Source organism: Aegilops tauschii, chromosome 1 (genome assembly GCF_002575655.3).
Source record: "Aegilops tauschii subsp. strangulata cultivar AL8/78 chromosome 1, Aet v6.0, whole genome shotgun sequence".
In the NCBI taxonomy this organism is placed as follows: domain Eukaryota; kingdom Viridiplantae; phylum Streptophyta; class Magnoliopsida; order Poales; family Poaceae; genus Aegilops; species Aegilops tauschii.
Genome location: NC_053035.3, coordinates 344,384,496 through 344,396,439, shown reverse-complemented (window position 1 = coordinate 344,396,439; position 11,944 = coordinate 344,384,496).

Sequence of the window (11,944 nt, the reverse complement as noted above, 5' to 3'; positions counted from 1 at the left end):
ACGGAAAAAACTGTGGTAGAAGCGAGGGCGAGGAAAATTTCGGGGAGTTCCCGGTTACGGTGGGAGGTCGGGCCCCGAGCGATGCGCATTTCTCTCGTACATGTACGCGCGTGTGTGCGAGGCGTTGGCTCTAACTGAACCCGAGCGAGGCGTTGGGCTCTAACTGAACCCGAGCGATTGCACTGCAGGCTACGCGTTACTGAACCCGAGCGATCGATCGATGGCTGTTAACTGAACCTGATCGAGCGATTCCTTCGCTACTGCTGCTAACTGAAGCCGATCGATGCTGCCTCTGGGATGAATAGTGAGCGTTGCGGGGGGGGGGGGGGGGTTGGATGAACAGTGAGCGGTGGCGTTGCCTCTGGATGAACAGGACCCCGTGGTGTGGTGGAGGGCTGGATGAACAGTAGACGGTGGAGGGGTGCCCGTGGAGGGGTGGTTGAATAGGACCCCGTGGTGTGGAGGGCTGGATGAACAGTAGACGGTGGAGGGGTGCCCGTGGAGGGGTGGTTGAACAGTAGCCGGTGGAGTAGCGCGCGTGGAGGCTGGATGAACAGGAGCCCGTGGAGGCTGGAGGAGGTCGACGGTGGAGATGAACAGTATCCCGTGGAGTCCCGTTTTGTGGTACGCCACACCCCTCCCGATGAACAGGACCCCCGTTTCGACCGTAGGAGGTCCGTTTCGTCCGTTTTGCGGCACGTCACACCCCTCCCGATCAACAGGACCCCCGCTTCGACCGTAGGAGGTCCGTTTCGTCCGTTTTGCGGTACGCCACACCCCTCCCGATCAACAGGACCCCCGTTTCGACCGTAGGAGGTCCGTTTCCTCCGTTTTGCGGTACGCCACACCCCTCCCGATCAACAGGACCCCGTCCCGAACATAGGAGGTCCATTTCCTCCGTTGTGCGGTACGCCAGGCCTCGTTTCCATAGCCTGTTCCGTCCAAGCCCTCCCGATGAACACGACCACGCATTCCGTTCCGACCCAGCCGGTTGGCTCCCACGCGTTCCATTGCCTCCCGATGAACACGACGCATTCTGTTGCCTTCCCATGAACACGACGCATTCCGTTGCCTCCCCATGAACACGACGACGACGCTGTTTCTCCGTTCCGACCCAGCCATGTACACGAGCCCTGGCCGTACGTATGCGCGAGTAGGCGTTCGAGACCCCGCCCGTATGTACACATACATGGCCATATTTTCTTTCTTGCACCCTAGCCGCTGTACGTACGCGTACATGCTACGTGCGCGCCTCTACTACGACACGTACGCGTCTCTACTACGACACATGCGCGCCTCTACATCCACCAGTATATATGTACGTACACGTTCGCGACCAGAATGACAACGCTACGTACGCTTCGACCAGGTGGGTCCCGACTGTCAGGCACTTCCTTGCCTGCGAAGATGTAGCTGGTGGGTCCTAGCAGTCAGGGGGCGAATCATTTTTTTTTGCCCAGACGCACTTCCTTGTGTGGGAAGATGTAGCTGATGGGTCCCAGCAGTCAGGGGCAAACGTTTTTTTCGCGAAATATGGTGGCCCGTCCGGTGGGTCCCCGCTGTCAGGTGGAGGAATAATTATTTTGCACGTAATAAGGAGGCACTTCCTTGCTGCGGCCATGGACCCAGCTGTCAGCCTCTCCACGTATAGTCCACGTCCGATGGAAGCCGTTCCTTGACCCAAAAGCATACTGTCCAGTTGACGGGCCGAATCTGATATGGGCCATAATTGAGCCCAAAGCCTCTTAAAGGGCCGGACCTGATCTGTGCCGTAATTTGGCCCAGAACGTGGTAGGCTTTTAACGGGCCGGATCTCATATGGGCCACTATTAGGCCCGGAGCGTGGCAGCCATTAATGGACCGGATCAAATATGGGCCGGCATTTGGCCCAAAACATGGCAGCCAGTTAATGGGCCGGCCTACTAGGGTCTTCAAAATCTTGTGGGCCTACAGCTGGGCCGGCGCATTAATGCCGGCAAAATCTCGTGGGCCTTTAGCTGGGCCGGCCCATTATGATCCGCAAGAATCTTGTGGGCCTTTACCTGGGCCGGCCCATTATGGCACACAAAAAATCTTGTGGGCCTTTACCTGGGCCGGCCCATTATGGCCCGCAAATTCTTGTGGGCCTTTAGCTGGGCCAGCCCATTATGGTCCGCAAAATCTCATGGGCCTTTAGCTGGGCCGGCCCATTATGGTCCGCAAAATCTTGTGGGCCTTTAGTTGGGCCGGCCCATTTATACTTGATGGGCCGGTCCACGTGTCAACATATCATAGGCGCGTCTCGCCCATTGGATGAGTGACACCTGTGCCAACGCGGACCTGACACGTGTCTCCTCCAGCCAATGATGATTTTACACGTGGAAAATCCCCATTGGTCGGGGCTGTTAACGGGTTATCGGATCCAAAACCCGACCCGATAGCTTAACAGCGTTCCGTTACGGTGGATGCCATGTGTCGGTCACCCTTGACGAAAGCACTTCTGTGACGCGCGATTTATCGTCATGGAAGTGGACACTTCCGTGATGATAATTTTGGTAATGTCATGGAACACTTCTACGATAGCACATGTATGACTATCTTGATTCTGTCATAAATTTGTCATGGATGTACATGCATGAAAAAAAACGCGACCTATTGTGACAAACACGTATCATCACGGAAGTGTATTTTTTTGTAGTGAAAGGTCTACCAAGAATAAGAGGACACGAAGGATTGCAATCTATATTAAGAACAATAAAATCTACGGGGACATAATTCCTATTTGCAATAATAAGAACATCATTAATTCTTCCCATAGGTTTCTTAATGGTGGAATCCGCAAGGTGCAAGTTTAAAGAGCAATCATCAAAATCATGGAAACCTAGCAAATCACATAATGTTTTTGGGATCGTGGAAACACTAGCACCCAAATCACATAAAGCATAGCACTCATGATCTTTAATCTTAATTTTAATAGTAGGTTCCCACTCATCATAAAGTTTTCTAGGGATAGAAACTTACAACTACAGTTTTTCTTCATAAGATTGTATCAAAGCATCAACGATATGTTTAGTAAAAGCTTTATGTTGGCTATAAGCATGTGGAGAATTTAGCACGGATTGCAACAAGGAGATACAATCTATCAAAGAGCAATGATCATAATTAAATTCCTTGAAATCCAAAATAGTGTGTTCATTAATATCTAGAGTTTTGATCTCTTCAATCCCACTTTTACCCATTTTTGCATCAAGATCTAAAGACTCCGAATTTTTGGAACGCCTTCTAGGTAAAGGTGGATCATATTCAGTCCCATCATTATCAAGATTCATATTGCAAAACAAAGATTTAATAGGGGACACATCAATAACTTTTAGATCTTCATCTTTATTTTCATAAAAATTAGAAGAACACGCTTTCACAAAGCAATCTTTCTTAGCATGCATCCTAGCGGTTCTTTCTTTGCACTCATCAATGGAATTTCTCATGGATTTGAGAGACTCATTGATATCATGCTTAGGTGGAATAGATCTAAGTTTCAAAGAATCAACATCAAGAGAAATTCTATCAACGTTCCTAGCCAATTCATCAACTTTAAGCAATTTTTCTTCAAGCAAAGCATTGAAATTCTTTTGTGAATTCATAAATTCTTTAACACTAGTCTCAAATTCAGAAGGTATCTTATTAAGATTTTCATAAGAATTGTTGTAGGAATTACCATAATTATTAGAGGGATTACTAGGGTATGGCCTAGGATTAAAGTTTCCTCTATACGCGTTGTTACCAAAATTATTCCTACCAACAAAATTCACATCCATAGATTCATTATTATTCTCAATCAAAGTAGACAAAGGCATGTCATTAGGATCAGAAGAAACATTTTTACTAGCAAATAATTTCATAAGTTCATCCATCTTTCCACTCAAAACATTACTTTCTTCTATCGCATGCACTTTTTTATTAGTAGATCTTTCAGTGTGCCATTGAGAATAATTAACCATAATATTATCTAGGAGTTTAGTAGCTTCTCCTAAAGTGATTTCCATAAAAGTGCCTCCCGCGGCCGAATCTAAAAGATTTCTAGAAGCAAAATTCAATCCGGCATAAAATTTTGTATGATCATCCACAAATTCAAACCATGTGTAGGACAATTACGTATCATTAATTTCATCCTCTCCCAAGCTTGTGCAACATGTTCATGATCAAGTTGCTTAAAATTCATGATACCATTTCTAAGAGAGATGATCTTAGCGGGAGGAAAATACTTAGAGATAAAAGCATCTTTGCACTTATTCCAAGAATCAATACTATTTTTAGGCAAAGACGAAAACCAAGCTTTAGCACGATCTCTAAGCGAAAAAGGAAATAGCTTCAATTTAACAATATCATTGTCCACATCTTTCTTCTTTTGCATATCACACAAATCAATGAAGCTATTTAGATGGGTAGCGGCATCTTCACTAGGAAGGCCGGCGAATTGATCTTTCATGACAAGATTCAACAAAGCAGCATTAATTTCACAAGATTCAGTATCGGTAAGAGGAGCAATCGGAGTGCTAAGAAAATCATTGTTGTTGGTATTGGTAAAGTCACACAACTTAGTATTATCTTGAGCCATCGTGACAAGCAAGCAATCCAACACACGAGCAAACAAGAAGCAAGCGAAAAAAGGCGAATGGAAAATAGAGGGCGAATAAAACGGCAAGGGTGAAGTGGGGGAGAGGAAAACGAGAGGCAAATGGCAAATTATGTAATGCGGGGGATAAGGGTTTGTGATGGGTACTTGGTGTGTTGACTTTTGCGTAGACTCCCCGGCAACGGCGCCAGAAATCCTTCTTGCTACCTCTTGAGCGCTGCGTTGGTTTTCCCTTGAAGAGGAAAGGGTGATGCAACAAAGTAGCGTAAGTATTTCCCTCAGTTTTTGAGAACCAAGGTATCAATTCAGTAGGAGGCCACGCACGAGTCCCTCGCACCTACACAAACAAATTAATCCTCGCAACCAACGCAATAAAGGGGTTGTCAATCCCTTCACGGTCACTTACGAGAGTGAGATCTGATAGATATGATAAGATAATATTTTTGGTATTTTTATGATAAAGATGCAAAGTAAAATAAAAGGCAATGAAAATAGCTAAGTGTTGGAAGATTATTATGATGGAAAATAGACCCGGGGGCCATAGGTTTCACTAGTGGCTTCTCTCAAGAGCATAAATATTATGGTGGGTGAACAAATTACTGTTGAGCAATTGACAGAATTGAGCATAGTTATGAGAATATCTAGGTATGATCATGTATATAGGCAACACGTCTGAGACAAGTAGACCGACTCCTGCCTGCATCTACTACTATTACTCCACACATCGACCGCTATCTAGCATGCATCTAGAGTATTAAGTTCATAAGAATAGAGTAACATTTTAAGTAAGATGACATGATGTAGAGGGATAAACTCATGCAATATGATATAAACCCCATCTTGTTATCCTCGATGGCAACAATACAATACGTGCCTTGCTGCCCCTACTGTCACTGGGAAAGGACACCGCAAGATTGAACCCAAAGCTAAGCACTTTTCCCATTGCAAGAAAGATCAATCTAGTAGGCCAAACCAAACTGAGAATTCGAAGAGACTTGCAAAGATAACCAATCATACATAAAGAATTCAGAGAAGATTCAAATATTGTTCATAGATAAACTTGATCATAAACCCACAATTCATCAGTCTCAACAAACACACTGCAAAAGAAGATTACATCGAATAGATCTCCACGTATTGAGATCCAAAAAGAGAGAAGAAGCCATCTAGCTAATAACTATGGACCCGAAGGTCTGAGGCAAACTACTCACACATCATCGGAGAGGCTATGGTGTTGATGTAGAAGCCCTCCGTGATCGATGCCCCCTCCGGCGGAGCTCCGAAAAAGGCCCCAAGATGGGATCTCACGGGTACAGAAGGTTGCGGCGGTGGAATTAGGTTTTTGGCTCTGTATCTGGTAGTTTGGGGGTACGTAGGTATATATAGGAGGAAGAAGTACGTTGGTGGAGCAACGTGGGGCCCACGAGGGTGGAGGGCGCCCAGGGGGGTAGGCGCGCCCCCTACCTCGTGCCTTCCTGGTTGATGTCTTGACGTAGGGTCCAAGTCCTCTAGATCACGTTTGTTCCGAAAATCACGTTCCCGAAGGTTTCATTCCGTTTGGACTCCGTTTGATATTCTTTTTCTGCGAAACTCTGAAATAGGCAAAAAACAACAATTCTGGGCTGGGCCTCCGGTTAATAGGTTAGTCCCAAAAATAATATAAAAGTGTATAATAAAGCCCATTAATGTCCAAAACAGAATATAATATAGCATGGAACAATAAAAAATTATAGATACGTTGGAGACGTATCAGGGGGCGGTGGTTGGCCTTCGCCTGCTATAAATGAGGAAGGGGGCGGAGCCCCCGTCCCCCACTTCTTCCCATTCCGCCTGCTTCCTCCTCCTCTGCTCCACCACGGTCTCCAATGGCGCCGTGGAAGAGGTTCTCCGCCGCGGAGAAAGGAAAGGCCCCTTGCGAGCGGCCCGGCTCCCCGGCGCCCAAGCGGGGACGCGGCCGTCCCCGTAAGCACACCACGACTCCAAGCCATGCCCCCTGCTCCCGGGGTGGCACCGCTGCGCGTGGCATGGGTCGCTCCGGTCACGGCAGCCCCATCGATGAGGTGAGACGTGCCGTGGTTGCGCGGCCTCCTCGGCCACGCTTCCACTTGGCAGAGGTGCTGCCGGAGTTTGTTGTCTCGTTGGAGGATCCGGCCGGCAACTGGCTTCAGCTTCCGCGCTTCTTCGTCGACGAGCTGCCGGCCTCTGGTCCAGGCGGGCTCTGGCTACGGGCGGACGGCTGCTGCAGCAGGGCCTGGGTCGCGGTTGAGGTCTCCGCCGCGGGCAACATAGCTCTGGCCCGCGGTTGGCAGACATTCGCCCGCGCGCGCGGCCTGGGCAGGCGGTGCACCCTCCATTTCAAGTACGACGGTGATGCGACCCTCTATGTGAGGGTGTTTGGGGAAGATGGTCGCCGCGCCGGGTGCTGCCCCGAGACGAACGACGGTGAGGAGGGGCTTGGACTCGGCGATGGTCGCGACGAGGGCGAGGGCGAGCCTGCCGGCTGCGCCTCGTCCAGTTACGGTGGCTCTTCTCTTGGAGAAAGCTCCAGCAGCGGCGGCTACGACCAGCCGCCACGCCGTCGCACCCGCTTCGAAGGTGGTAGCAGGTCATCTCGTCGCCGCGCCTCTGTGAAGCGCGAGGTGGGATCCGGCTAAGCTCAGGACGTCGCCAGAGGCCTGCCCCCGTGGATCACTGTAACGCCGCTTTTGTTTTGTTCCTCTTCCCTTTCCTGCATCAAAATGAAACCAGTATGGCCCCGAAGGGGCGTGTATCGAACTGTGGTTCCTCAACCTTTATGCTATGCTTGTTATTTCCGTGCTGTGTCGTTATTTTGTGCGGAGATAACTTAGCCTGGCGCGTTCGGGGCAGCCTCTTCTTCACAAGGCACTTGTTTCCTCGTGCCCGTCTTGGCTTAGTGGTTGCTCAGGAACTGCAAAAAATTTGTTAGGAAGCTCGCTAGGAGACTTATCGTTCACCCAAGCCTTGACCCAGTGCTTCATATCGCGGTACCCGAGGGGCACGGATTAGGAGAGATGTGCCGGCTTGTGGGCTCGAACGAGGGTGCCTCACGAGAAAGCAGACCGAAGGCAGAAAGAAGGACCAACACAGGAGGAAGAAACCCTCGCGAGGGCACCTGCCTAGCCCCCTCGGGAGGTATGCGAGAGAGAGAACACAAGCGAACTAGAGTCGGGAAAGGCGGCAAAAGGCGACAAAAACAAACCAGCAAGGAACACCAGAAGCAAACTTCGATTAAGAGAAGGCGAGTCAACTACGGGAAGCAAATGAAAAGCCGCGTCCGGCACCTAGTCTAGTATTCAAGTCTTCTCACCAGCACGGAGCTAAGTGCTGCCACTAGGCGTGGGAGGGAGCCCCCGAGGCCTGAGGGCGGCACTCCTGAGACTCCGGGGCGTGTATAGCCCCACTCATTATTACGTGAGAGTGTCACGGGCGTCGATTCTTCACAGGCACCGGGCCTTCTTCACAGGCACTGGGCCTTTCTTCACAGGCACTAGGCCTTTCTTCATGGGTAGAACTTCCGGAGGTGCTGGATGTTCCAGGCGTTCTAGATGGGTACCCCGTCCTGCGTCTCCAAGCGCGCGGCGCCAGGCCTGGAGACATGGACGACCCTGAACGGGCCCTCCCACATGGGTGAGAGCTTGTGCAACCCTTCCTTGGAGAGGACCCGCCTCAGGACGAGGTCGCCCTCCTCGAGCGTCCTGGAGCAGATGTTGCAACAGTGATATCGCCGCAGCGCCTGCTAGTACCTTGCCGCCCTCAGTGCAACTTCGTGGCGACGTTCCTCCCCTAGTACGAGGTCCATCCCCCGCGTGGCATCCTGCTGCGTTTCATCAAACGCCAGGACCCATGCGGAGCGATGCTTGACCTCGTGAGGGAGGACCGCTTCGGCTCCGTAGACAAGGAAGAATGGGTCTTGCCCATCGGCTTATTGGCGGTGGTGCCGATGGACCACAGCACGGACTGGAGCTCGTCGTGCCAGCCCCTGCCGCAGGCCTCGAGCTTCTTCTTGAAGGTCCTGGTCTTGAGGCCTCTCAGGACCTCCGCGTTGGCGCGTTCAGCCTGGCCATTGCTCCTGGGGTGCGCCACCGAAGCGTAGCAGATCTGCGTTCCAAGGTTAGCACAGTATGTTTTGAAGAGGTTACTGGTGAACTGCGAGCCGTTGTCGGTGATGATGCGGTTGGGAACCCCGAACCGGCTCACGAGGCCCTTGATGAACTTGACCGCGGAACCGGCTGGGATGGTGCAGACGGCTTCCACTTCCGTCCACTTGGTGAACTTGTCGATGGCGACGTAGAGGTAGCGGTAGCCCCCTGGTGCTCGAGGGAATGGGCCCAAGATATCCAGCCCCCAGACTGCGAAAGGCCATGTGAGCGGTATAGTCTAGAGGCCCTGAGCTGGCTGATGGATCTGCTTGGCGTGGAACTGGCAAGCTTCACAGGACTTCACCAGCTCAGCTGCGTCGTTGAGCGCCATGGGCCAGTAGAATCCACTGCGGAATACCTTGCCGACGAGAGTCCGTGACGACGAGTGGTGTCCGCAGTCCCCGCCGTGTATGTCAATCAGCAACTCCTTCCCCTGGTCCCTGGAAATGCAACGCAGCGAAACATCATTTGGTCGCTTCCTGTACAACTCACCGTCCTGGATGCAGTATGCCGTGGCTTGCCGGGCCACGCGGTCTGCGTCCTCTTCCTTCTCCGGTAACGCCCCTTGCATCAGATATTCCTTGAATTCCTTGGTCCAACATCGCTCTTGGGGCTCGAGCGCCAAGAGCAGGCGAGCTCCTGAGGTTGGGCCACAAGCTGGGGCTCCCGTGGCTGGCGGTTGTGGGAGCTCCTCCCGAGACCGTGCTGTGCTTGAAAGTGGTGGCGTCACTGACGGCTTGAAGAGCCGCTCCTCGAAGACGCCAGACTCTTGGGGCTGCCGCTTGGATTCCCTCCTGGCGATGTCGTCGGCTTCCTCGTTGGTGCCACGGGGTACATACTGCACCTCCAGGCCTAGGAACTGCTTTTCCATCTTACGTACTTCTGCGAGGTACGCCTCCGTGTGCTCGTCCTTTGGCTCGTACACTTTGTTGGAGAAGTTGACGAGGAGCTGTGAGTCGCCCCTAACGGTGAGGCGCTTCACCCCTAGAGCTGCCGCGGCCTTCAGGCCAGCTATGAGGCCTTCGTATTCTGCGATGTTGTTGGAGTCCTTCTCGCCCTGCTGAAAACAGAGCTGCACAACATAGTAGAGCTTGTCCTGCGTGAGCGAGATGAGTACTGCTCCAGCCCCCGCGCCCTGGTGCGCGAAGGCACCATCAAAATACATGACCCATCCGTCGGGCGCCTCACTTCCTGGCGAGGTGGACCGGTCCTCGCCTACTTCCAGCGTCGGGGCATCCGTCCATTCTGCCACGAAATCAGCGAGTGCGGCTCCCTTGATGACCCTGGTGGTGCTGAACTCCAACTGGAACGCCTGCAGCTCGATGTTCCACTCGGCGACCCTTTCGGCAGAGTTGGGGCTCCTGAGCACCCTCTCCAACGGGTAGGCCGAGACGACTTTGATGGGGTGGCCCTGGAAGTAGTGCCGCAACTTGCGCGAGGCCACGAGGAGCGCGAGTAGGAGCTTCTGAGGCATGGGATATCGTGCCCTCACATCCCGCAACACCGTGTTGACGAAATACACTGGGTGCTCGACGAGGATAGGCGTGTTGGTGAGGCTCGCATCTTGCGAAAGTTGGGGTGCCTCCTGAGGTGGTGGGACCCCTGGCGCCTAATTGCTTCTGGGAATCTCTACGGCGTTGTCCTGCCAAGCCTGGTCATCTATTGTTGTCGCTTCGGCTCTTGCTGCGCCTTCCTGACCTTGCGTCATCTCTGCTGGCAGCGTAGCTTGGCGCAGCACGCTCTTGGCTTGGTGCTCCTCCCGAACCGCCACTAGCACAGCGCTGGCAGAGTATGGGGTGGCGGCAAGATAGAGTACTAGAGGCTCGAGAGGCCATGGCACCACCATCACCCGGAGGGCTGGTTAGGTATCTCTTGAGGTCTTGGAAGGCTCGGTTAGCCTCCGGGGTCCACTCAAACGGGCCCTTCTTCTTCATCAGCTTGAAGAAGGGTAAGGCGCACTCTCCCAGCTTGGAGATGAAGCGCCCCAACGCAGTCACCCGGCCAGCCAGCTTCTGCATTTCCTGGAGGGTCTGCGGTGGGCTCATGTCCTCAATGGCCTTGATCTTCTCCGGGTTCGCCTCGATCCCTCTGTAGGACACGAGGAATCCCAACAGCTTGCCGGAAGGGACACGGAACACACACTTTTCCGGGTTAAAAGCAAGTTCACCTGGTGCAGGCTCTTGAAGGTCTCCTCCAGGTCTTGGATCAAGGTTCTTGCCTCCCGAGACTTCACCACAATGTCGTCGACGTAGGCCTCCGTGTTTCTCCCGAGCTGCCGCCCTAAGGCGATGTGCATCAGCCGCTGAAAGGTCGCACCCACGTTGCGCAGTCCGAAGGGCATGCAGGTGTAGCAGTACACCCCACACGTGGTCAGGAAGGCTGTCTTCTCTACATCTTCCACCGCCATCTTGATTTGGTGATACCCTGAGAACACATCCAGGAAGCACAGCAGGTCGCACTCGGCGGTGGATTCGACGATCTGGTTGATGCGCGGGAGAGGGAACGGATCTTGAGGGCATGCCTTGTTGAGGTTGGTGAAGTCGACGCACATTCGCTCCTTCCCGCCTTTCTTCGGCACCACGACGGGGTTCACCAGCCATTCGGGGTACCTAACCTCACGAATAGCACCTGCCGCCTCCAGCTTGCGGGTCTCTTGGGACGATGAAGGCCTGCTTCTCCGTGGACTGCCGCCTTGCTCGCTGCTTCACAGGGCGCACATTGGGGCATACCCTTAAGTGGTGTTGAATCACCTCTCTCGGGACCCCCACCAGCTGATTGGGCTCCCATGCGAATATATCCTTGTTCGCACGCAAGAACTTCACCAATGCTTCCTCTTGGCTGGGGTTGAGGCCGGCACCTATGGTGAAGGAGGCTCCTGAGGACCCGTCCTCGTCGACCAACACTTGCTTGGTTTCTGCCTTGTCTTGGGTGAACAGCTGCTTCTTCTTGGTTGACGCGGCCTCCTTGGCCTCGGGGGCACCGGCGCCGACGGGCTGCGCCACCGCAGCGGTCTTGAAGGCAAGTTTGAGCGCCGTCACGGCCTCCTTGGTGTCCCCCTTGACGGTGAGGACACCTTTGCTCCCGAGGATGGCATTGTACGGGAGGCCGATGCGGGCGATGTCGAAGTCGACCAGCTCGGTTCAGTAGTTGTCACGTGTGCCAAAGGTGACGG